This window comes from Nanorana parkeri, unplaced genomic scaffold (assembly GCF_000935625.1).
Source record: "Nanorana parkeri isolate BGI_ZX_2015 unplaced genomic scaffold, ASM93562v1 scaffold295, whole genome shotgun sequence".
NCBI classification, from domain to species: domain Eukaryota; kingdom Metazoa; phylum Chordata; class Amphibia; order Anura; family Dicroglossidae; genus Nanorana; species Nanorana parkeri.
Window position 1 is genome coordinate 107,712 of NW_017306563.1, and position 13,110 is coordinate 120,821.

Sequence of the window (13,110 nt, forward strand, 5' to 3'; positions counted from 1 at the left end):
CCGTGGTAAATCGCTTTTCAGAGTTGCAGCAGCTCCCCAGCATTCAGGAGGTGCTGCCAGCTCCTGTATGCTTTTTTGTGTGTACCCCAATAGGGATTTTTAATTGCAACATCATGCCACAACAACATACCCACGCTGTAGTGACACGGTCCCATCAAATACAATTGTCGCATTTGGCAAGCGGCGCCGTCTACCTAACTCCAAATGCTTTTTTAAAATTTGCAGCGGCATGTATACAGGGCTGAGCAGCCATGATTTTAGGTGGGCAGCCAGGGGAGTGGTAAAAATGTGGATCAACTGCCTGTTTGTACTACCCCCTTGCCGCCCTAAGGCTTCGTTCACATGAGTCAATCTGCCATTCCTGCAGCATGCCCTCATAGATTCCTGTTGCAGGATTGCCATGTGCCCCTGTTCAGATGTGGCCGCTGTACACATTGACATAAATGACAGGGTGACAGCGGCCACATTTGTAAGAGTCAGTGCACATATATAGTATATACATGGTATGATTTCTTGTGGTTTGGGATAGATGATTGTTTCTGGATGCAGGATGGATGCAGGATGGATGCAGGATAGATGCATCCCATCCCAGCCACCCTCTCTACTTACCTGAATTGCAGTGTTCTCTCCACGTCGTTGTGTATATTTTTTAGTCCATTGCGGCTGTACATGGCTCCAACTGCACACAGCACCGCACTTGAAGACCACTGTTTGCTTTCTCCAGCCCCATAACTGGAGGTTTTCCGAACAGATTTAGGGCTAGAGGAAGAGTCTGCAGGAGATTGAGCATTGCACTTGCGATCCACTGCTGTGCAGGCTCCAGCAGTGGCGTCACACGGGGTGTGTGGGGGGTGCTGCCCGCACCCGGGTGCCCCTATTAGAGGGGTGACACCAAAATGATTGACAGTCATTGACCGAGAGCCTGACAGTGTCAGGAGATAGGAGGGGACCCAGCGGCATACCTCATCCCGCCGGTTGAACGTCCCCTCCTCTCTCTGCCGGCGTTCATCACCAAGATGGCCCCTGGCAGGCGTCAATAAGATGACTGCGCATGTGCGATTAGCTCATCATGCGCATGCGCGATGTCGTCAGGGCGGGATGTCACCAGGTGTCCGCTCTGGGTGTCACCCGGCCTCGGGATGCCCCTGGGCTCCAGTACAAAACATTAATAAACACACATGTTTCCATCTCCAATGTGGGTGGATTTATAAACATTTTTTCTAAAGGTGGAATATGCCTTTGAGCATATATATATGTACATAAGAACTGGCAGATGTGCTTTAAAAGTAGAAACATATAAACAATACAATACTGTTTAGGAACCAGTTTGGCGGCACGGTGCAGTAAAATGACAGTAAAATAATTCTCCAACACAATGTAAATTGACAGAGGTGAATTAAGCACCACAAGCTACTAGTACATGAGAAAAATGTCGACATGTGTAGCGATCTGAGTCTGTAATTCAAGCGAATCTCTGTGAATGTGTGGAGGGAGGCAAAAACAAACGTTTTTATTTTATTTTCAGGTCAAATGTAATGTAAAGTAATACAGCATTATGGCCACTAGGTGGAGATACTTATTTCCTATGCTCCTCAGTTATATCTATAGGCCACCATTCATGGTATTTATTTCAAGAACCCATCGTTAATATTGGTCATGTGGTTTATAAAGATTGTCAATAATTGCTTTTTGTTCCACCCCAATTTTTTCTCCAGTTTTAAAGAATTTAAAATAGAATGTCTGCAATGTCAAAGTAAAATAAATGAAACAATTTATATTACATTTCTTCGAAATGTTTTTTTTTTCCCTTGGTCGCTATTTCACCATTTGCAACTTTTATGCCTATTTTGTGTCTTTTACTCTATTTAATCGCCATTGTTTACACTTTAATTTGCCTATAGAATACTTTATTTCAGCGCTTTATATACAAGACTTGTGAAATGATGAGAAAGGGTGGCAACTTGTGACACAAGTCACTAGGGAAAAATGTTCTTTTTGTTAGAGTGGTGAAAGAATCAGAACTCCTATCTGTTTTTTACTGTTGCCGGGGGCTCTTTTAGGGGAGATTTCCCCCAATTCCTGCCCTACAAACAATTGTTTTCGGAGATTAGAATTGAGAGAAAATCTGCAACGGGTAGAAAGACAGAAATGTAATCCTAACAGAGTGCCTAGCCTTCTCCTAATGTATTAAAATATAATTTGTATTGCTGTCTGTGTTGCTGTTGTAGATTTCCCGTTACTTCCTGTCTGGTAAAATGCTGTCAGGGACAGGAAGTGAGGGGGAATCTCTCTAACAAAGCCCCAGATTACAATAAAAACTTGACTGGGATTCTAACCCTTCCACACTATGTCCAAAATTAAGGAAATAGACTAAACACTAAGAAATATTTATGAAAAATATTTTAGCCTGGCAGTTAAGCTGGCTGGTCCCAAATTAGCTATGTGGAGAATATACAATTACTTATAAACTTTGTATTTAATTAAAGCAGTCGTAATGTCCCAGCATATCCTCTCCTGTAATAACATCAGCATTGTAATAGGAATACATACTGAAGTTTTTTTGATAATACAATCAAACCTTAAAAAAAAACCTTTTATGTAGTGAGTGCTGCCTTCCATCTACCCATCACTGTCACCAACTTCCTGGATTCCCAGTGTGCTTTGTCTGTTTCCTGCTAATGATGCAATCTTGATTTCTCAAGACTACATATCCCACCATGCATTGCTTCCAGCAAGCAACGATAATGTTACACTGTTCATACATTGAGTTGTAGTTCAAAAGTCAGGCCCTGTGAGAGCGGTGACAGAAGGAATTGCATATTCACAGAGAGTGAAATTGTGTCAGTGCATTGATGAAGTTCATCCTATGGGCATCTTCAATAAGTAAGTTTACAAACTTCTAGACCATTAGGGTTATTACGAGTGGGATCGAACTTATGGAAATTCTATATAGAAATTCATATTTATATTTAGTTTTTGACCATAGATACCCTTTAAGAAATATTGTTTACAAAATTCACTTTTGTTTTAAAACAAGTGGACTTCTGCGCTTAGGACAAACCTGCAGAGGGATTCAATGCTGTAATCTGCATGTGTACCTCCAGCGGCCTGCATGGTTCTTCTACAGCACCCTTGGGCCCCTAAACTCGTAACACTAATATGTAAATATGGATCCTAACTAATGCAGTTAATTGGACCCACCCACTCTCACACCTTCTGACTGACCAATAAGGTCACCTATCGCATAAGGCCAATCAGGAGGTACAGTAATGGGTGCGGCCACGTACCATCTTCAACTAACAAATGGTATTTTCATATTACGTGTCCCTGGTTTAAAGCTCTTAAGAACACAGATAATAGTGCAGGAACTTCGCTTACAAAGCTTCATTTATAAAGTGTCCGCCAGGGGGGATACTGTTCGCATGACATTAGCACCCCTGGATTGCGATAATGGGTATAGGAACTTCTGGCGTATAGCCAGGCGGAAGTTTTATAAATGAAGCCCATAGTGTGCACAAGCCCTTAATACAACCAATGTACCTTTTCTCCTTGAAATAGGATGTATACCCAGCCACGTTCAATGGATATTTCTACGGCATTCCTATTACTTCTCATCTTTCAGGACAGTAATGTAGTACTTCCTATTCCCCCATCATCTCCTCTGTCTGGTTGTGAGCCATGAGACTCATACCTTGGATCCTTAAACTGGCCATATAGACCATTGGATCCTGCTGCATCAGCCAAACTTCAGGCTGTGGGTGGTCCCTGGCTCAATAAACATTCATTTCGAAGGAGCCGGGTGGTATATTATGAGTCGGAGTAACTATCACCTGAAGTTAATGTCCAGGTACCCGAGCATCTGAGGATGTCGGTGTCTGCCTGAAAACAAAAGCCAGCAGTGAAGATTCTGCTATCCATGCTGTCTAATGTAGATAGGGGAATCCAGTGTCTGTGGGTACGAATGAGAGACATTAACAGGCTTATCGCCAGCTTGAGGGCTTGTTCACACCAGCAACCACGCTCCAGCGCACGGCTGCTGGTGTGTGTGCCCAGACAGTGCTAACGCACTCGATCGGGCCGCATTGCACTGTTTCTTAATTTTTTTTCTGTTAGAACTTTTGTGAAATGTCACAAGTAGTGACAGTTCTTTAACTTCTGCGGGCTCACCGCGGCGCGATGCAGTTGTACTGTGCGGGACTTTTTTTAAGCGCAAACCACCGGAAAGCAGTGGTGTGAACTGTCGTGACCCAATAAAAAGGCGAATTGCCTTATCTTGCGTTCAGGCTGCGCAGATGGTGTGGACGAGCCCTTACTCTTCCAACTATAATCCTTGTTCTGGTCAGGTTATTATCATATTTGTATTCCATGATCACTTATATGCAGATGATACTCAAATGTATCTGTCAGCAGCCAGTCTCACTTCCTTTTTATCCTGTGTCCCTGTTTGTCTACCAGCCATCTCATTGTTCAGGTCTGCTCACTTCCTTAAACTTGATATGGATAATGTAGAACATAATAGTCTGCTTCCCTGCCTGAAATAACATAAACCGTTGATAACATATAAATTACTCCAGTTCCTAAAGCTTCTTGCTTAGTGGAAATATTGAAATCTGCTCTCTCTTTTAAACGTTACGTCACAATGCAAACTTCTTGTCCTCTTCCCTGTATCCATTCTCGTGGCACACGACATAACTACAATGGAAGTGCACATACTCATCATATTCCATTTTCACAACTGTAATACATTTAAAACTTTTAACAGAAGATAAATTCCTTGGATGCCTATACGTACTTGGCCAACTAAGCAGATTCTGATTCTTTCTCCGTAGCCTGCATATCTTCAGCCCATTTTGGAGCCTGTTGCTTAAAGGAAAATTCCACCTGAATAAAAATAATAAATGAATACATCTTCATAAAGCATAAAACATGGATGAACATAGATTGTTCCTGGATGCAGGATAGATGCATCCCAGCCACCCTCCCTACTTACCTGAATTGCAATGTTCTCCCCACAGCGTTGTGTATATTTTTTAGTCCAGTGCGGCTGTACCATGGCTCCAACTGCACACAGCACCGCACTTGAAGTCCACTGTTTGCTTTCTTCAGCCCCATGAAGGTATTCCAAACAGATTTGGGGCTAGAGGAAGAGTTTGCAGGAGATTGAGCATTGCACTTACTATCCTCTGCTATGCAGGCTCCAATGCAAACATTTTCAGTGTGGGTGGATTTATAATTTTTTTTTGCTAAAGGTGAAATATGCCTTTAAGCATATATATCTGTATATAAGAACTGACAGATGTGCTGCAAAAGTAAAAGTGTAAATGTAAAAGTATTATTTATTTCTCTTTTGCATAGGAGCCAGTAAAACATTGCAACTGCGATCAGTGGATCAGGGGGGTAATGCTCTGGTTCCTGCAGACTCTTCCTCCTGTCCATGTCCATACTGAGGTACAGACATTCAGTAACATGAACGGGAGGAAGAATGGATTGACTACAATTGCGGTGACAAGTCCATCTGCTGCAGTGGCTGATGGGTACTTTCTCCATTCACAGGTCCTGTCATAGGATCTGTGAATGGGTAACACGGCTGTATGGACAGAGCCACACACAGCTAAGCCAAATTCAAACTTGTAAACAAGCCTTAGGGAAGGGGGAACCCCAAAATTCAGGTAAGTGCGGGAAAGGGGTTTGGGGGGTTGCAAAATGATCGTGTTTTATGTTATACCCCAAAAATGGGTGTAACATGAAACATGGTCAGTAAGGTGAACTTAGCTTTTAAATCATCCACCAATCTACAAATGCTTCTCTCTGCCCGTCCCTCTACTGCCGGGGTGGGGAACTCCGTCCCTCCAGCTGTGCTTTAACTACAAATCCAAACATGTCTCTGCCTCTGGGAGTCATGCCTGTATCTGTCAGTCTTGCAATGCCTCATGGGACTTGTAGTTCCACAGCAGCTGGAGGGCCGGAGTTGCCCGCCCCTGATCTACTGTCCCCTAATTACACAGACAATACATTCCAAACCTCAAATCTTAACCTATAAACTGCCCTCAAATGTTGCCTGTCAATTGATTTTCTCACTACTTAAAGCTAAACACCAGGCAGTTATGAAAGACACGCATTAATGCAGCTCTGTAAGGCCTCATTCACACAGCTGAGCGTCGGCCCGTACAGATCCATGCAGCGTGCCCGGCCGTATCAGGCTGTTCCTGGGAAGCACAGGTGGGGCGTGTGATTGTAAGCAGCAGCCTGTTCTTCCCTATGGGAGTACACTGCTGTATGCCACCGTACACTACCCCGAACTGCACATCCTTGTGGGTGTGGGTATCTGTACTCAGACACCCGCACCCGCATGGATGTGCAGCTCGGGTAAGCATACGGTCGCGTTGTCCCATAGAGAAGAACAGGCTGCTGCGTACAATCACACGCAGCACCCGTCCTTCCCGGGAACGGCCCGATACGGCTGCGCACGTCGCGCGGATCTGTACGGGACGACGCTTAGCTGTGTGAATGAGGCCTAATCAATAATACATCCTTAAATTCAATGCATGCAGTGTAAGTACCTGAATTCGACCAGGCATCAGTCTCTTGCAGTTCCTGTACAGCAGGACTGGTGTGTGAGAGGAAGAAGCAGTAAAAGGAGCCAGATAGGTTATGTGCTAACAAAAAGCATGCTGATAGGGGGAGAAAGCACCGTGACATAGAGATGAAATCATGACTGTGCTGGTTCTCCTTTCACTGTCCAGCCACTGGCTGAGGGCAGGTTCAGAACAACCTCGGAGGAAGTGGGTTTAATGATACTGGCCTTCAGACTTAGGACAGAAAAAAGTACAGCGTGGTAAATCTCTGGACTGAAGGTGACTATTGACTTTTTATTTTGTTACTTTTGGCTGGAGTTCTGCTTTAATACTATCACAAGCACACACTCCACTCTGCACATGACCCGTCTTCCACATTAATTGCCTCTTTAGAATCTTGCCTTCAGGATTCCGTGTATGTCTCTCCCGTGCCCCAAAAATCTCATACACATGCCTTTGGTACAAGTTGTCCAATAAGGCCCCCACTCCCCTGAGTGCAGCCCACGTGGAGAAATACTTAACTTTGTCCCCATTCCAGAGAATCGGAAACCCATGAACAAACATGTAATATATTGCAGCTTACCTGTCCTTAGATGTGGTGGCTGCACCAGTATCTTTTTTTTTATTTTTAGGATTGTTCTCCATTATTTTCCTGCCAGTAACACACTTCCTGTCCTAGGGTGACAAAACTCAACCATTGTACTGCATCTATGATGGAGCAGCATGGTCAACCAAGGGCAGGAAGTACGTTAGGACTACAAAGTACCTCTTCTTTCCCCACTTCCATAACTTGAGGTGGGGGTTCTGCACTTTAGAGATAAACTGGGCAGCAGGGCCAACCAAAGGGTAGGCAGAAAAGTGGCCAGGTCGGTGTTTCAGGAGAGGCGTGCTACCTATGTTGCTGATGTAGTTCAGAACTTATGGAGGGTGGTGCACTTTGGCCTTTTTGCCTTGGGTGATTGAGTGCTAAAGGACCTTGCCCCATCACTGCGGGCATGGCTAGCAACAATGTTCTGAGATTTTCAGCGCTGCGTTGTCAGATCACTACATGAATTTAGAAGCTCAATGGATTTCGGTCAGAATCAACAGGTATAGTGTTTGCACATAAAGCTGAACACAGGGATAAGCAGATGTTGTCCAAATACAAGAGTTATGTGTATTCTTCCTTGAATCTTGAAGAGCTTTGTGTATTTCTTCCAGATCTGTGCAGTACTGCAGTGTGAAACTTGTAGCTTCCTGTAAGGCTGGGCACACACCTTACAACCATCGCAAGACTTCTGTCTTGCGATGGTTGTAAGGTATTTTAAAAAAACGTACGATCTGCCTCTCTTGCATAGGCAGATCGTATTTGCGATGATCGCAAGCCACACCCCCTGAGGGGCGGGCTTCCGATGACCGCAATGCTGAACGGGCAGTGTGCGCTTGCGCACACCGGCCCGTGCGGCTGTTATCGTACGGACATGCCACAAACCCGCCGAACATCGTACGATGCTCGGTGGGTTTTCGAACATGTCCGTAAGTTTAAAGTCGTGCGACCTTACAGTAGCAGAGGTCGCACGGCTTCCACACACCTTACGATCATCGTACGATCGCGGGATTTCCCGCGATTCCCGTACGATAATCGTAAGGTGTGTGGGGACCCTAACAAAGACTGGTCACTGCTGATCTCTCTCGTTGTGCAGGGTGACTGGTCTGGTCTCCGCCCCTTCTTTAGTCTTCTGCAGACAGCCTGTAGTGGGTGTAGTCTGCTGGGACCCTCCCACAGCTCTTCTCTCTGCACAGCACTGTGATGATGTCACTGCTACTTTTGCAAAGCAAGAACTGGGCTTACAAAAGCATTTGGTGCACACAAAGTGAATTTATATCGACGGTGGCTACTGATGGATATATATCAGGGGTAGGCCAGCTCTGGCCCTCCAGCTGCTGTGGAACTACAAATCCCATTAGGCACTGCAAGACTCTGGCAACTCTAGGCATGACTTCCAGAGGCAGATTCATAATGGGACCCCTGGTATATATATATGAATGTTTTTTGTGCCTTTAAACAAAATGTTCTTGGTGGCCTATTTACCAGACCCAAAAGGGAATAAAGAGAAGTTCATTGTGAGGGTTCACATGCACTTTCAAATAGCAATCAGCTGTTCAAGATTTTCCAAGGACATTCCCTGCTTTTGAGGTTTTGTCCTTGCAAACGTCAATAGCTGCCAGCGATGACTATATTGTAACTTGTAATTTTTTTTTTGTTCACGTGCCCTTCAGCTTTTTTTTTTTTATTATTCCTTCCGATTCACCTAGCTGGAGGCTCAGCGGTAGTATCCTTGTAAATGATTTTACAATGCGGGCGGCTGCAGTTTTTAAATGCATGCGCTGTCTTTGTATCGCACACAAGGGCAGTGACAGCGTGACTACCTGGCGTACTCAGAAGTCAGGCCGTGTTGTGTTGCAGAGTGAGACAAGGGATTGTTGTGTGGTTGTGTTTGTCACTGGTATGTGAAGGTCGCTGTAGGGGGGTGGGGTCCGGGAGGTAATACAGGTAAGATTTCGGCAAGTCCGGGTAGTGCTGACTTCTTACTGTCAGCAGCACCGCCCTCCACAACCTGTTTCAGGATCACTATCTAGTTCCTGTACACTCCCCCCTGCTGTTTTCTTTTGCATTGACAGTACGCAGCCCTTCAGTGCCAAGGGTACCCCCTTGTACAGCACTGGCATCTGGTCTGAGAAGTGATCACCTGCCTGTAATGGTAAGGTAGTAGCTACGCCAATGACTTTGTATTAACAGAGAAATAATAACTGGTGACTAATGATTTGTCCTGTGTTTTTCCTGCAGCTCCTGAGACGAGCCCTGTGGAGTGCTGGAGCTGTAAGTATTGCTCAACATTGACACTGACAGCGTCTTCTTCACATCTCCTTCATAACAATGCAATTGATATCACAATGGTTGATGATGTGACTGTCAACTAGAACCCCCTTTAAATTGTTTAAAGAACTCCATGTTGTTATGAAACTAACCCTCTCCACGCACTGCAAGGGTGAAGTGCTCGTTTAAAGCAGATATGCTCACCTGATCCTCGGTCCTGCGGCAGTCAGCGCTCACCTTCCACCCCTTCCACTCCGGCTCCCTTGGCATCCTCACGTCTTATGCAAGTCAATGGACCTATATTAGACATGATGACTTCACGGGTACTTAGACCGCCAGAGCCCAGGGTAGAAGAGGCTGCAGGGACCGGTATAGCAGCCAGGTATACCAGGAGTATATTTTCTACATTTGTGCCCCTAGATAAAAATGAGCAGTTAACCCTTGCAGTGCAGGGGTAACCTCACAGCAGGGGTTAGTTTTTTAAAAATCTGGAGTTCCTCTTTAAGGTGACCTTTCCAGATGTTGTGCTTTCTTGAACTCTACATCACCTCCTCTCCTGCTTTTTTCATACAAATGATCCATTTAAGCCCCTTTTATTTATACTTCTTCCTATTGTGGGATCATTTTGCAGCGCTGGCTGCTCAAAATGTATATATTGCAGGTACTTATATAGCGCGGTCAATTTACATTGAGCGCTGTACATACTATTCATCCACATGAGTCACTGCCGTCAAGTCTGTAATCCATATCTCACATGCATACATACACATACTAGGGCCAGTTTACCTACCAGCATATCCTTGGAGAGTGGGAGGAAACCCATGAATGCACAAGGAAAGCATGCAAACTACATGCAGATAGTGTCCTGACCAGAATTCGAACAGGGAACGCCCCCTCCAAGTGCTGCAAGTGCTTACCCCTTAGCCACTTATAGATGTCAAGAATCTCAATTTCTGTATTGATGGGAACTGTTGAATACATAATGTACTGTAGGTGTGAACATTGGTGGTGGCTTTACTACATAGTCCCTTTATTATTTTGCGTGAGAGGTGTACTCATCCTTCAAGCCCCACCCACAAGACATTTGAGTTAAAGGAGAACTATGAGGTGAGTGCTTTTCACTCACCTCATAGTTCTAGCCGACCTGTGACAATGAGACTGTCACAGGTCGGCTCAGTAGATCGGGAGGTGAGCGAACATATACCGGCATTCGCTCACCTCTCGATCCTGTCACGGCAGAGGGCTGGATTCCCCCCTCCCCGCTCCGATCCGCCAGCGCTGACTGGCAGGACGGACGGGGGGAGGGGGCGGGTACAGCTGACTTTGCCTCTAGATAGGCAGAGCCAGCTGTTACTCACGCAGCTGGGCGGCTCTCGACATCGATGTCGGGATCCGCTCCAGCTGCGGCGTCTCAGTATACCGCGAGCTGTAGCTCGCGGTATACTGAGCTTAGGGTAACAGGAGGACGCTAGTTTGTGTCCTCCCTTTACCCTAAGGAGAACTATGGGGAAAAGCCCTGACCCCATAGTTCTCCTTTAAGAAAAACTGTACAGTATGTCATTTAAAAATATGGACGACAGATATGGCATTTCTTCTCGTACAAACGTATTTTAATTATGTAGCGTTTCATAAAGATCATTGTTCACCAAGCATGCCCAAGTGTTTGTTATTGTATTTCATGTACCCCTTTAAACATGCAAATGTAATGTTTTTAGCTATTGTGATAAATGAGGAGAGGAGAGAGAGGAGAGGGGAAAACCATGGGGCACCTCATATGCAGATTGTTTATTGGGGTGTCCTTGTTGCTCTGATGATGTGACACCTGTGAAGTCAATAAACATTGACTTTTCTACATGCTGTTGTGCTTGTGACCTTTTTTGAATTTATTGGATTTATTTTGCGGAGGCATCCACGGTCATTTCAGCACCCACCCTACAATTAGGGGTTTCTATCCGGTCAGGAGTGTGATGGGTGTGTATGTTTTTTGAACTGTACATAGAAGGGGGTGCAAGATAACACCATGGCACAGACAAACATCAGGGGTCACGGGCAGCAATATAAGAAATTATGGACACTGGCACTCCAAAGTAGAATAACGTCTTTTATTGGCAGAACAAGGGCAGAACAAGTCTTGTCACTTGTTCTGCCTGATGAAGGGGATCCTGTGTGACCCCGAAACGTTGCAATAAGTGTATTGTTGCATGAAACGTCAATAAAAGATGTTATTCTATTTTGGAGTGTCCATAATTTCTTATACTTTATTCAGATGGTGGCCATCCGTCGACTACTGATGCACCCAACCTATCATTACGGATTAAGCGGTAAGGAGTGCAATGGGTACACGGATTTTTACGGGCAGCAATATGGCGCAACAGAGGATGAATCCAGAGAAGCAATATGGCAAGGCAAATAATGAATGCAGGAACAAAAGGAGGCAATACAGAACAGCAAGGATAAGTCCAGAGTGACAGAGGTAGAAATTCCGGCACATACTAATGGCAAGATTTCGTACAGCAATATGGCACAACAGAGCATAACGGCACAGCAAACACAAGGAAGGAGGGCACGCTGTGCCAAAGAGAGGAAACTTGCAGCCTGCATTTGATAACCTCACATGTAGGTCACAGCAGAAGGTCAGGCATGAGGCGCCCTGCAGGCATGTGGTGTGGATTGGGTGAGCAGCGTGCAAGATGCCAGGCCGAGAATGGTGGCTCTAGATGTATGTGGGGTGGTGGGAGATATTCAGGGTGTGCGGGAACCGGGCGCCCATGATATCCACAAAGCTGTCCATACAACAGTAGGATTTCTTACAAAAACTTCATTTTTGGGACGTTCGTTCTATTTTTTTTATTTATAATGGGGTCAAATCGACCATGGTTTTTGACTATAGTGATGAAAAAAAATCAAAGGAGCAAGATGGAAATTTTTTGTCGAACTAACAAAATTCTCTCAGTGAATGTGGTTTTCGTTTGAGAAACTCCATTTATTCCAAAGTCGAATGTTAAAATCAAATGAAAATTCTCTGATGGTATCATTCGTACGGAAACCTACCAATGTATGGCCAGCCTAATTGTGCATAAACAACTTCCATTTCCTAATGGTTTTAAAAGCACAGTCAGGATCTATTTTATATGTGTACTCATACTATTTGATGACTCTGTACTATTATGATTGCTTTTTAAAAAGCAAAAGAGCCCCTGACCCCTGCCTATTCAGAGCAAAGTGAAAATGTCTGCTGACTCTACTTACCCATCTGCACTCCCTCTCCATCTCCTCATTCCATCGGAGCCCTCACTCAATTATGCTAAACAGTTGCTGACAGTACTTGGGCCAGAGCCATGCAATTGGGGGGGGAGGGACATCATTAACCTGAGTAAATTCTGACACAATCCAACCTGAGTTTATTCAGAGTGGCCTCCTGCAGCAGGGAGACATGTTATGGAGTGTGGTTCCATGAGTATACCTTGCTGTGGTGTCTGTGAAGGTTCTCATTTATTCAGGTTATGGTATAGCTAGTAGTAGTTGGCTATATTTTACTGGACTTGTTCTGTAATGTTGAAGATGTTTCATAGCTTGTCCAATCTGCTTCTTCAGTTCTAATGAAGTGTCTCCCACCTCCCATCCTGTTCTTGGACAATCCACATCTGCCTTGACACGTTCCATGGTCATTGGATTAAG

General features: G+C 44.8%; 1 protein-coding gene across 5 annotated transcripts in view; it reads left to right on the plus strand.

Annotated features, from left to right (window-relative positions):
* EPB41L1 (erythrocyte membrane protein band 4.1 like 1) overlaps positions 1-13,110 on the plus strand; it is a 119,895-nt gene that overhangs the window by 49,001 nt on the left and 57,784 nt on the right. For all 5 annotated transcript variants that reach the window (XM_018557677.1, XM_018557678.1, XM_018557680.1 and 2 more), the window contains exon 2: positions 9,403-9,435. The gene's annotated coding sequence lies outside the window, so the exon portion shown is untranslated. The remainder of the gene's footprint in view (positions 1-9,402; positions 9,436-13,110) is intronic.